This window comes from Oxyura jamaicensis, chromosome Z, assembly GCF_011077185.1.
Source record: "Oxyura jamaicensis isolate SHBP4307 breed ruddy duck chromosome Z, BPBGC_Ojam_1.0, whole genome shotgun sequence".
Lineage (NCBI taxonomy): Eukaryota > Metazoa > Chordata > Aves > Anseriformes > Anatidae > Oxyura > Oxyura jamaicensis.
In genome coordinates, this window is record NC_048926.1 from 80628582 (window position 1) to 80641477 (window position 12896).

General features: G+C 40.5%; 1 long non-coding RNA gene across 2 annotated transcripts in view; it reads right to left on the reverse strand.

The window, feature by feature from the left end:
* The window catches only part of LOC118156013, an 86132-nt gene extending 73786 nt beyond the window's left edge, over window positions 1-12346 (reverse strand). The window contains exon 1 of one of the 2 annotated variants that reach the window (XR_004746107.1): window positions 10485-12346. This is a non-coding gene — a long non-coding RNA (uncharacterized LOC118156013). The remainder of the gene's footprint in view (window positions 1-10484) is intronic. The other variant, XR_004746108.1, reaches the window with a different exon arrangement.
* Between the last annotated feature and the right edge of the window lie 550 nt (window positions 12347-12896).

Genomic DNA, 12896 nt, shown 5'->3' on the forward strand with positions numbered 1-12896 from the left:
GCGATCCTCAGGCAGCTGCTGCTGTGAGGGCTGGGGAGAAAGCACCCCTGCTTTCAGCATCTGGTTGAGGGATTGTGCTCTGGCAATTTAAACTGGAGTGAAAACTGAGCTTTTTCTCTGTGTTTATATTATAGCTTTCTCCTTATCTCTGCTTGCGCCGTGCAAGTGACAGCTACAAGATCTGGGATCGCCCCTGTGTCGAAGTCGTCTTTCTCACTGATGTAGAGAGCACACGCTCATACATCTGCATGTTTTGTGCTTGTTTCCCAAGAAAAGATCCTTTTGCTGCCTGTGTATGTGAATCGTACATGCACATAATCAAACAAGAGCCAGTGTACATTCATTGATGAAACATAAATCCCATTCTACATAGTCAATGGAAAACATCTGCAGATTTTAATTAAACTCATGCATTGCAACAAGGGCTAGAGCCAAAATCTTTTAAAGAATAGTGAAAAAGCAGCAGACAGAGGTGTACAGCAGAGATATAGTCAGAAAAAAGAAATGAAAATGTCCTGAGAGCTTATAAACAAAGTACATGCACAAGCAATTGCATTAGTACAATCCAAATTATACATGATGTGTTGTCTAGAAATGACCTTTTTTATTACTATTGTTTTGCGTACCTGCAAATTTTCACAGGATGATCCACACAAATTATCTTGGAAAGAAGGATAATGGAATAAAAAATAAATAAAGGAGAAAAAGAAAACAAGCTCAAGAAATAATACTGATCTCCAGTTCATTTTTAAGATTCATAGCAAACAAAATGGCAAAGTAAGGAAGCAGACCACAATGTTTTAGCTTCAGTGCTAGAATATGGCTGTATGTAAAGTGTACATTGTTGTTATGGAGAGTCTTCTGATGCTTCTCTGTGTTTCTCTTTGCAAACCATAAGATGAGGGGGTGATCACCAGTGGGAAATGAACAGTCACTGCAGTATCAGATTGGGCTGGAATCTGTCATACTTGGAAACCAGTGTGAATAGCGTGGTCTTACACCCAGGATAAGAAAGGAACGTTAAAGTTCTGATTGAGCAAAATGATGCCCAGATAAGAATAAAGAAATATCAATCAGTTCTTAGCATGTATTTAAATCCATTTTGACACTTCACGTAGCTTAAAGTTATAAATCTTAAAAAATTGCTGTTGTCATTTTGGTTATTTTTTTAAGGTATTTAAAAAATAATAATAATAATAATAATAATAAAAAAAGAATATTTGTGAATTGCTCAGGACTCCTCCTAAATATTCAGTGATTATTAGTGGTAATTTACAGTAAATCCCATCTTACAAAGAGAAGGTCCTTAGGTCCTTAGGAACTCAGTCTTTTGTAAAGGCATGGCCTTTGCTTGCAAGTAATTCCAATGGAGGACACACAGCCCTTTCTAGAATGCACCACACAAACAAGCCCTGGCATAATTTATTTCAGGTCAATACATTAAACATCTTTTTACTGATACCAGATTTGAGCTAAGATAATATTTGTTAGTATAGGAAGAGGTCATGATGGTTTAATCTAGAAAAATAACTGTACTTGATTGAGGTACGGTTCTTTCAAAAGAGGTTAATGATATATTTGCTTTTCCCCCCCCCCCAAGGGGCAAATTATAAACTCGGTTAATCAAAGTAGAAGTTAGGGTCACCTTGACACATACTTTTCTGTCAGCCCTGTTGATGTCAACAGATGCTGTATGTAGAGTGACTGCAGAACACCGGGTGATCCATGGTGCAGGTCAGAGATGAGCATTTTACTCCAAATTCCCTATATGGTGCTGGCTGTTGGAGTGATTGATTAGCCTTTGTGATCCCGTCACACAATAGACTTTCCAGTCAGGGCTAACCTTTCTTATAAGGAAACCACAGCTTTAGCAATAATGGTTGAGCTCTTACCTCTTTATATGCTTTTTGTGGACGTATTGATTTGAGGCATATGTGACCTTTGCTGCCTGATACAAAGAACTTCATATCCAAACAAAGAAATTTGCAAATTTTACTTGGAAAGTGTCTCCCACTTTGTCAAAGCAGAGTTTGCATTTGGCATCAACAGGGCCAAAATTTTGCCTCAATTTGCCATCTTTGACCCTTTCATGCCGCATTAGCATGATGTATAAATGTGCATATAGTCAGGCTTTCTCCCCAGGACTCATGCCATGTGCCTACAGCACAACACAGCCTGATCACCACTTACAAACATCTATTAACCTTTGGACACAAAACAGGAACCTAAAAGAAGCTAGATAGCACCACAGCAGGTCCAGTGTCTCTCCTTAGCCTAATCCAGCATTCTTAGTACACCTGGCCCAGCCCTTTGGCAGAATTTCTAAGGATTTTCAGGAATACGGAATTAAGCTGTTTTCTGCAGCTTAGGGCCTTTGTGCTGTCTTTTTCAGGTACTCTCAGTACATGAAATGATATTACAACCTTTTGAAACTCCTTCACATCTTTAGGGAGATCCATGGGTACTACCATAAAATGTTAGAAAACTTACCTTTAGTTAACAGGGAGTTTGTTTTTATACTACTTTTAGAAGTATCTAGCTGAAAAAAAAAAAAAAAAAAAAAAAGTGTTTACTGTCTAAAATTTAGTTCCTCTCAAACAGAAGTATTTATTTCCATCCCCGGATATAAAAGACCAGAAACAAAGTGTAGTATAGTAGAGAAAGTATCTTGATTTCATGTTAGCTACTCAAACAGTTCCTCTCTGAAAGAGATTTTTCTGCTGGGCAAGACTACAATAATATATTGTAGGTGCCTTTTCTCAGTGACATTTTTAATAGCTAATTTTTTCAAAGATTTCAGGTGTAGAGTGCTTACAAATAGAAAGAAATTTGGGGAAGACAAGTCAAAGGATGATAGAACTTCTGCCCTCTGTTTTGCTTCTTGAACAGGTAGAGGGAGTGAGGGTCATCATGGAGCACAGATCCTCTTTGGGTTTCCACCCTTGTGCAACAGAAAGAGATTAAGTCTGGTATATAGGTTCACATCCTAATTATTTGAACATTATGGGAGAGTTGTTTTATCCTCTTGACTTGTTTGGGAGCTCTTTGGAAATATGAACCAGTTTCATCCAGTCTGTTTTTTGACAGCTATTTATCCAAAACCATCCATGGTTTTTTGCACAAAATAAATAGGTAGATTAGATTAGATTAGATTAGATAGATAGATAGATAGATAGATAGACAGACAGACAGACAGACAGACAGATAGAGATCTTGCCACCTGTACTGGGTCTGGCTGGGATGTTAAGTTTCCCTGCAGCAGCCCATACAGTGCTGCACTCTGCACTTGCAGCTAGAACAGCAGTGGTATCACACCAGTGTTGTGTCTGCTGCTGAGCAGTGCTGGCACAGCATCAGGACTCTCTCTGACCCTCCTAGGGGGTGGGCAAAAAAGTGAGAAAGGAACATCAGCAGGGCAGCTGACCTAAACCAACCAAAGGGATATTCCATACCATATGATGTCACACTCAGCAATAAATGGTGGAAAAAGGAAGAAGAGGGGAGGGGTGGGCTCTCATTGCAAAAACGTCTGTCCTCCTCCCGAACGCTGGCTACGTGCGTTGAGGCCCTGCTTCAAGGACGTGGTCAAGCATCGCTCATTTGTGGGAAGTAGAGAGTAATTTCTTTCCTCCGCACTTCCTCATAGCATTTACTTGTTTTGTTTTTTTATTCCCTTTCCCCCTCCCTCTTCCCCTTTCCCTTTTTTCCCTTTAGTTGAATTATTTAATTAATAATAATATTTCCTTAATCATTTTTTTTTCTCTTTAATTACATTATCCTTATCTCAACCTCTTGAGTTGTTCTTTTGTTTACTTCTTCCCCTCCTCATCTGAGGAGGGCGAGTGAGAGAGAGGTTGTGGTGTTCAGCTGCCTAGCACGGTAAAACCACCGTACCACCACACAGGGGCCACAGGTAAACTATATTTTCCACTTCCAGCCTCAAGGCTGAAAAAAATAATTTCATTCTTTCTGGATAGAAAAAAAAAAAAAAAAATACTTCTTTCATTAAAAAAATCTATCTGCTACAAAATAGTGATGGAAGCCCTCCACGATATCTTTCTTTACTTACAAATATTTTAGAAGGAAAAACAGATTTTTTGAAAAAGTCAGGGTGGGTAAAAAGATATAAAGTAATGTAATTTTTCAGTGTATGGGGAAATCCTCAGCCCCGAGTTGATGCCTGTCTCTGCTCTGCTGGAACTCAGATCTGTACTTCTCTCCCCGAAGCCAACATCCAACTCCATGTCTCCAAAATTGCACACCTCTGCCTCCCATGATGATGCTGGTTTATTACTAATTCAGGGATTAACAGTGATCCTCTGATGTCTTGGGTGAATGAGCAGATTATGCAAAATCTGGTTGTATTCCCAAGCCATCCTGCCCTCTCCTTTTCTGTTCCCTCTCAAAAAGAAATGCTCAAGGAGAAACAAACATTTCTGGGACAAGGGTGGAAAAGTGACCAGAGAAGTCACTGCAAGTTTGGCTACTAGGGATGCTCCCAAACCTTCTCACATCCCTTGCTCCCACAGCAGAATTACCAAATCACTTTGGTGGGTGAGGATCTGCTCTGTCTGTGCCATAACTTCATGAAATTCCAGTACTGGACACATTTAATCAGTTGCATGCCCTTACCCATAGATTAATAAAGAAGGATAGATCAAGAGACAGGTTTTAAATTAACTGAAATTTTGTAAATTTCTCATGTCACTGGGATATAAGAGGGGAGATTCATCCCTGCTATCCACCTAGATGCAGGACTTAAAGCAGACAGGTCACTGTTTTCAGGTGAAAGCAGGGGGAAAAGGTCCTTTCTCTGCAGTCCCACAGCTTTGCTTCAGGGGACAACCTGCAGAAAGCGTATGAGTGTAACAACACTGTTCTGTCAAAATACGCAAGTCCTACATCCACTGCAGCTGGGCATATCTAACTGTACATACAAGAAAAACTCCCTCACTTCTTTCAAGAAAAGGAAGAAAAAAAAAATGGATTTTTTATTCCTCAGGAAAATGCAGGGAAGCACATGTTTCAAGTAGATAAAGATTTAGACAACTGCGAAGTGTAAAAAGTTGTACCTAAAATTTGTATGTTCTGACCTAAAATCCATATTTATTTATGTATTTATTTACTTTTCCCTCAGATTATTCATTATAGTACTTCCTTCAACAAAATTAGTAAATGTCATGCCAGCCCACAGATGATCTGAAAGCAAATGAGAAAGTCCATCTCTTCTCAGTTTGAGTGGGATTGTTTGATACTTTGCTGCCTTTTTGTTGAGATGGAGTTTGGCTTTGTTGGTTTCAAGTGAAGGATGTCATCGGCACTATTAACAAGCCCCGCTCACACGGACTCCTCTTAAGCAAAGGCAGTTCATGGTTCTGCTGTTGCTTATTTTATGAGAAGCTTGTTAATGGCTTTATTCATCATACACTTCAGGCCACAGGACAAATGTACGCTTGTTTAAATGAAAAGTCAATCTTTGTCTACAATATCTTGAATTTCACACACACACTAGAAATCAACATAAATCTAGCCTCACTTAAAAAAAAAAAAAAAAAAACCCTTACAAAAAGTTAATTTTGGAAGTAACCCAAGAATTTCAAGTTTAGTTTCTTCATTCACCTAATTCTACAGGACAAACTCATCCACAGCACAGATCTACTCACTTTTTAGGGACTGTGCTGTAGATGAAACCAGCCCACATGCAGTGCTGTCCAAGTGCAGAAAGAGCTAGAATTGCACCTGCCCCTAACCAGGCTGCAAAAGTAAGGGTAATGCTCTCTCAGCATGCCAAAACTTACTCTTTTAATCAGAATGAAGACCCCTGTACTCTTTATGGCTTTTTTCATTAGTGAGGGATTATTCTTTCCATCTGTGGGTCTTGTCTCTTTAATTAAATGTACGTGAGTTTTGCTTCTTAGGTGAGTTGCTCAGACTTGCAAAATGTTTATTTGGTTTCTCAGATTTGTGTTCCCCCAACTTCAAACTTGCTCCATGAAAATAATGGACGTAGATCTAAAATGGAATAAGTAATTGCTTGATAGCTTCTTGCTCGCTCTTTAAAGTGCTGTGCAGCTGCTGATGTGTGTTTGTGCTGGCATCGCAGAGTGGAGCCCTGGGAATAGGGAATCTGATTTCAGAGAAACAAGAGCCAGCTTCAAAGAAGTGAGCAACTCTCCCCAGCTGATAGAACTTTTACTGAAGGAAAACAACAATGAAGTAAGAAACACACCAGCAATATCTCCTGTTACTCCTCTGCAATCCTTTTCAAAACTTTCTTCTCATTTATCTGATTATGCTCTTCCGTTTCTAAACTCTCCCTTGTGGTGTTTTTACCTTTTCTGTTAGTTTAGGTGTTTGACTGTAGGTTTCAGTGTGAGAGCACATTACTTCAAAGCACATTATATTGGTTATTAAAGGGGGGAGGGGAACCAATCCTGTAATTGCAATACATCCTTGGAGGTCTCTCCAGAATGGGAAACCAATTTGAGGTCCATTAGATAACTTCATTTTTTAATATAGATTAAAAAGACATTATCCTCTAATAATGAGCTAGTCTGGAGTTTTTGTTCATGGATGCTAAGGTATTTAAATATGAGAACTAATCTAGTTTGATCATATTTAACCAGGGATTATCTGGTTTAAAAAAAAAAAAACACTTTGGTCACTGAAGTATATGTTCAGCATTTCATGAAAAGGTTTGAAAATGCAGGGTGCAAGAGACTATCTTGAAAACACTGCGTGCTTTGGAATTTACTTCTGCCAACAAAAAAATAAAAATAAATAAATAAATAATAAAAATAAAAGAGGAAAAGAAGCAGTTGTTAGAAGACCCAATCCTCCTTCCATTTCAACTAACACCAGTTTGGCAGTTAACTTTCAGGAGAGTAAGTACAGACTCACAAATTTGTAGACCTAGCCACTCCTCTGGTGCAGATTTCTGAACTGAACAAAATCAATATTCCTGCACTGGTTTTGCTGTTCTGCTTTACACCAGCCAAAGAACTATTTATGAGAAGACCTCCCAGAGCATGTTATTGACGTACGATAACATCTTTGCCTTTCACTTGTGGAAGATTTTTCTTTTTTCTCTTAACTTTCCAAGCACAATTTCCTGACACTAATAGGTTGGGATATTTCCGTGGGAAGGCTCTGTGAATGTTGTTCCTTGAACAGGGAGAGAACAACACTGGTTTGTTTAGTTATTCTGAGTGTATGATGGATGAAATGTCAGAAATAATTCTACAGGCTGCTGATGTCTAATCCCAGAGGACAAATGCCTGCATTTGAAATCCCACTGCAGGTTTAATTTGCCCAAATGAATCCCCATTACAACACCTTTTGTTACTTTTGCAAGGAGCAATAAAGTAATGCTGACAAATTGTAAACCAAGAGCAAAGTGACTCCAGAATTATTAAATATCACTCACGACTAAATTTAGCTGGTAAATTTGAATTGGTAGAAAGAGCTTTAACTAAGAAATACTTTCTCTAATCCCCACCACTTGAGATATTGAACATCTCTTGACTGCAAAAGCTTTGGCAGTACCTGAGGGCCGAAGGACACTCAGGCACCCAGCTGATGCTAAACTCAACTTGGTGTACATGCAGGTCAACGGATGGTTTCTCTGAATCTGAGGATAAGAGATAGTGGCTCTGGCAGCAAGGTGAGACTTTCTATGCTTTCACAGCATTAAAACAACTTGTTCTTCTCACCCTGACTGAGTGGGAAGGGATAGGTGGCTCACTGCTCAGGGGACCAACACAAAAAAAAAAAAAAAAAAAAAAAAAAAGACTTTAAATTAAAATGCAATTCTGATGTAAATAACGATTGTCTTTACATAATCTAAGAGTTAGTCTTTCTTTAACTTTTATGCCCTTCTACAAACTAAAATCAGTTATAAAACCTCGGTAGTTATTTTAAGATATGGCCATCTTATTTATTTCTTACTAACTGAGTCTGGAAAATGGAAGAAGAAGGACCCTGTAGATGACAACAGCCCTAACTTTCAGAAGTACTCTCTGGTTTTTCAAGCACCATCTTGAACTGTACAACACTGGAAAAAGAGCAGTTTAACCTCAGTCTGCATGAAATGCCCACATGGAGAATTTGGTAGGTGTTTCTTCCATTGCATTATTGGAACAGAACTGCTTTATACAGACCATTCCTGTGAGCTTGTTCTTATTCCAAGAAAGACTGGAAATCAGACCCTCACTCTTGTGGGTTGCCTGCTATGGAAATGGTTCCATTGGGCTTCTCCCTCCCTTTGTTTACTAAGGCTGAATTTCACTCACAGGGTAAGAACATCAGTTTTAGAAGTACACGAGTATCATATAAGTTTGTAAATTCACTGTTCTCTGTGAGTAATATAGTCTGCTTCCATGTTACAGCAGCATTATAGAAGTGTATACTATATTTTAGCTGTCAGGTTGTTTTTGGAGGCGGGTGAGCATTGGCTGTAGGAATCATGTGTAAAGTTCCTGGATGAAGAGAGGTGCTCCACAAGCTCCTTGACTAGACAGAAGTTGGTACACGGGATTCGCTTGGTATTAAGAGGCAAGCTATGTTATAAAAGAATTTGAGATCACTGTAGCTTATGGATATTTTCATTGTGCATATAGATGTCTAATCCCCTTTGAATCCTACTAATCTCTTGGCCTAAGTTATACCTAACAGCAATGAGTTCACCAGGTTAATTACTGCTTTTGTGATTTTTATTTAAAAAAAAAAAAAAAAAAAAAAAAGTAAGAAAATAAAATGCCTACTTTTATTAGATTTTTTTTTTCCATTCTGCTTCAGTAAAGTTTGTGTTCTTGAGTGGATAAACAGAAGAACCTCTTTTACCTTCTTGGTATGATTTATTGTCTCAAATAATGCTACTATATCCCTTCTCACACATCTCTGTCAGTTGCACAGTCCTAATCTCTTCACTTTCCATTCACACGAAAATGTGTGCATTTCCTACCTTTTTTGCAAGGCACAGTCTATGTAGAGAGTTGATCTGAGACTTCAGGTTATCAGAAGGTGATGGACCTGCCCCATTGTGCCTCCCCACTCTATGCTCACATGAAAGAGTCTTTAAATAAAAGACAGAAACAATCCTGTGAGCACAGTGAAGCCAAGGGGATGCCTGGAGCCCTGGAGCCACACTTCGTTTCATCTCTAGTCACTAGCCCCATGAATCCTGAATCCTCTCCTTGACCACAGTTATTTCCCCACAGGGTGGGAAATGTGGGCTTGCATCCCCCAAGGCAGAAGGGGAAATGGGACCCACATGTCCCTCTGGCTCTGTGACTGCGCTGACAATAAGGCTATTGCACTGCGAGGAGGGGGCAGGCACAACCAGTGTCCACTTCCTCTTGCAGAAGTATTTTAACAGAAAACAGTGATCCCTTCTAAGTTCCTTGGGAAACAAAGAGAAAGGGGTATAAGATCAACACACATGAGACTGCAGGGCTGCCAAGTGAGTGGGTGCCTCTGCCAGGTGATTTAAACCCAGCTGGAGGTGCCGGATAGGGAGCACAGGCTGCTCCTTCAATCCCAGTTCCTTTGGGATTGCACACTGTGGGCCAGCCCCGGAGACACCTCCTTGGTGTCTTCAGACATCAGCATCCCAGGAGCTGAACCAGCTCCTGGACATCCCTCTCTATCCTCGCTGGTGGTAGAGGCAGTCTAGGCTGCCAAACATTTAAAAGGATGAAATTAGGTAAAATCCCGCTTAGACGATTCTGCAGGTTCCCAGGCAATTGAGACAGCCAAAGCCTCCAAATCAGATTTTAGCCCCTAACAAGGAAATGCAGAGCTGACTTTCTGCTTTTATATTATTATCCTAATGCAATTTGGGTGCCACCAGCATGGTTTTTAATCTGAGCATTTTCTGCTTGCACTGAAGCCACTGCAGTTATCTTTGCCTTACCATGTTGCACCTTAGCAGGAAATAAGACATATTTGTTGTCCTTAAGTAGGCTTCAGCTATAACTATTTGTGATGCTAAGCATTAAGGCATATGTTTTGTTAGATTTATGGCTTCTCACTAATACAGGTCCTGTTACCTCATTCCTTGCTCCTTACGTCATCAGCCATGATAGCAATTTTGATAAAACATAGAGTGGAGCAGCAGGAAACTTTCATAGGATATCAAAACACCACCACAACCAGCATGGTAAAGTTTTTCTGGTGATGGTTATCAACCAGTGTTTCTCATGAAACAAAGTTTTTTTACAAATTGTCTCCCTTACAAGCATAACTCTACAAGCACTAAGAAAAGTGAATTTGGATGACTATTTTGTTTTGTTTAGTTTGTTTTGTTTTGTTTTGCTGAGTTCCCATTCTCTTTTCCAGTTTCATTTACGAGTTTAATTGTAATCAATATGTATCACAGGAGTGGGAATGTCTGTGTCCTCACCTGGCTGGCAGGGCCAGGACCAAAACACAGTCTGACTACTGTCTGGAGGAAATGTGTTGTGACATTCAAGGAACAGGTTTACCTTTGCTCTTGCTACGGATACTGCAGGCTGGGTGAAGTGGGCAAGGCTGGAGGCTGCAGACTGCTCCTCTTGGTCAGTCCTAAGGCATGCTGGTCTTGGGGTCCGTGTAATAATCTGTGAACCGAATGGTCTCAGTTGCTCTGCTTGAAAAGCAAAACACAAATTTGTTGTTCAATGAAGACACTGTTGATCATAAGCTCAGTGTTTACACGTTAAACATCTCCACTGCCCCTCTTTTCCTCCAGTGACTCCTTTTCCACAAGGTGGAACACTCTTTTCATAAATGGCTGTTGGTAAGGCACGTTAGAAGAAAAGATGTGAGGAAATAAGTGTTAGACAGTTTGTTCTCAGTTTGCCATGGTGTGTAAACTCCCACAGCTCCCATGTCTTCAAAGTCCCTTGCAAATGCTAAATAGCTATCACCCTCATCTGAGGACTGTCTCAAGTGCGCAGCCAGAGAGTGTGCCAGAGCCAGAACGGCAACTTGTGGAGCACCTGAATCCCACTTTGCACTCAGATCATCATGCTTTCATGAAAGTATGTTAAAAACATCACCAGCATTTTAATTTAACAAGCTCCATCACTTTCCAATGGTGCAATGCCCATGAATTACGGCATTAGTACTGCAACTATTACTTGCAAGGTTTACAAGCACATTATATTTATTTTTCTCATAATTACCCACAAATCTCAACTATCCCAGAAAATATAATCAACCACTCAGTTAGTACTTCCTAATGGGACATGTGTGCCAGAGATGAAAATGATTCTATAGCAGCAGAGAGATGTGCTTTTCATGAAGAAGACCATGATTGTAAATTAATCCTTTGAGAATCCTGACATAATGTACAGATCCAGCAGAACAAATCCCATGTGGCTAACAAGTGCTATGTCAGAGACATCAACCCTGACAACTGCTAGGGCCCCTTTCTGCTGCTGACCACAAAGGACCAAATCGGTGAGGGAGCCTGCGGGCAGCTACAAGGTGGAAGAGCCCCCTGCCCTCAGGTTCACCCGCTGCTCCAGCCTTTAGGAAGCACCACTTGGCTCCAAGGGACTGTAATTGCAGCCTTTAGGATCCCAGAAGGATCTGGAAAATCATCATACACCATGCAGTTACCCTGCTGAAGGCACAGGCTGAGCCGACCCAAAAGCTGGAGTCCATTGCTTTTGTGCTTTGACTCTGATGTATTTCATTCCTTTGCACTAAAAAATGAACTAAAAAGAAATGCTAATTTTTGACGCTAAGCATTTCCTTCACTTTCTTTCATTATATACACCATGTCCTACCACTCAATACAAGTGCGACATATGCTGTTAGGTGGGCCCATTAATTACGGTATCTCACTAGACCTTTAAAATGAAAGCTACTGCCTCTGGTGGTTTAGGTGGAACAGAGATATATAACCTCCTAAAATATCTGCAGTAGCCCCAAGTTAACAGCCAGTATTTTTTAATCCTTTTAGTTATATTAATACCAACCCCTCCCCCCCATTTTTTTTTCTGGAATGGAGTTTGCCAATATAATTTGCAATTATTACTTTGCATAATAAATTCATCATTTTGAGCTCCCGACTCTGAAAAGCAAATCACCCTGAATATATTATCCGTGGGAAATGAATTCGTTTGTGTGTTTCGTCCAGATATATACAGAATATTCCTCCTCCTGGGGTGGCGGGGAAGGGTGGGATAGATTTTAATAAGACGGAAGAATCGAGACAATTTTTGTAATAAAGCCCTGCCTAAGCCAAGCTCTCACAGCAACAAATCCCCTGGCAGGAGGCCTGCCAGCGGACTGCGTCCAAGACCTCAGCCTGAGCAGTGGCCAGGGGCTGTGCAGAGCAAGCCCAGTGCAGCTTATCACCTTTCCCCTCCGGCCACTCCAAGCCCCGTGGGTGGGCACCTTGCCCTTGCCAGGGGAGCCACTGCTCCCCCCGGCCCCCAGCCCCCTGCCCCAGCCCACCGCCGGTGTCGTGATGCAGCCGGGGCTTCTTCGTAGACCTGGTGGGTTAATTTCGGTAGCTGCGCTTTCCTTTATTCTTCCTGAGGTTTAAAACTGCTCCGGCAGCTGCGTGCACATTCTTTCCCTTATTAGTTCAGTTCCCAGGCTGGCATTTTTGTCTCTGCTATAATTTTCATTTAAGCTAACAACTTACTTGCTGGGCTGCTCGTTTGAGTCAATAGTCATGAGGGTTTGCCGAGAACACTAGCCAGGAGGCAATTGCTTGATGTTGTTTTGTCACTGTTGTCGTTTCAGAAAAAAAAAATAAATAAATAAATAAAAAAGAAGAATATAATAATAATTAGAAACAGTGAGTCAGTGCTGGTGCTTTTTTGGTCAGATATCATTTCTTTCATGTTAACATGAAACCGCACAATGGCTTTTACTGTGTATCGATACGTATTCTGCAG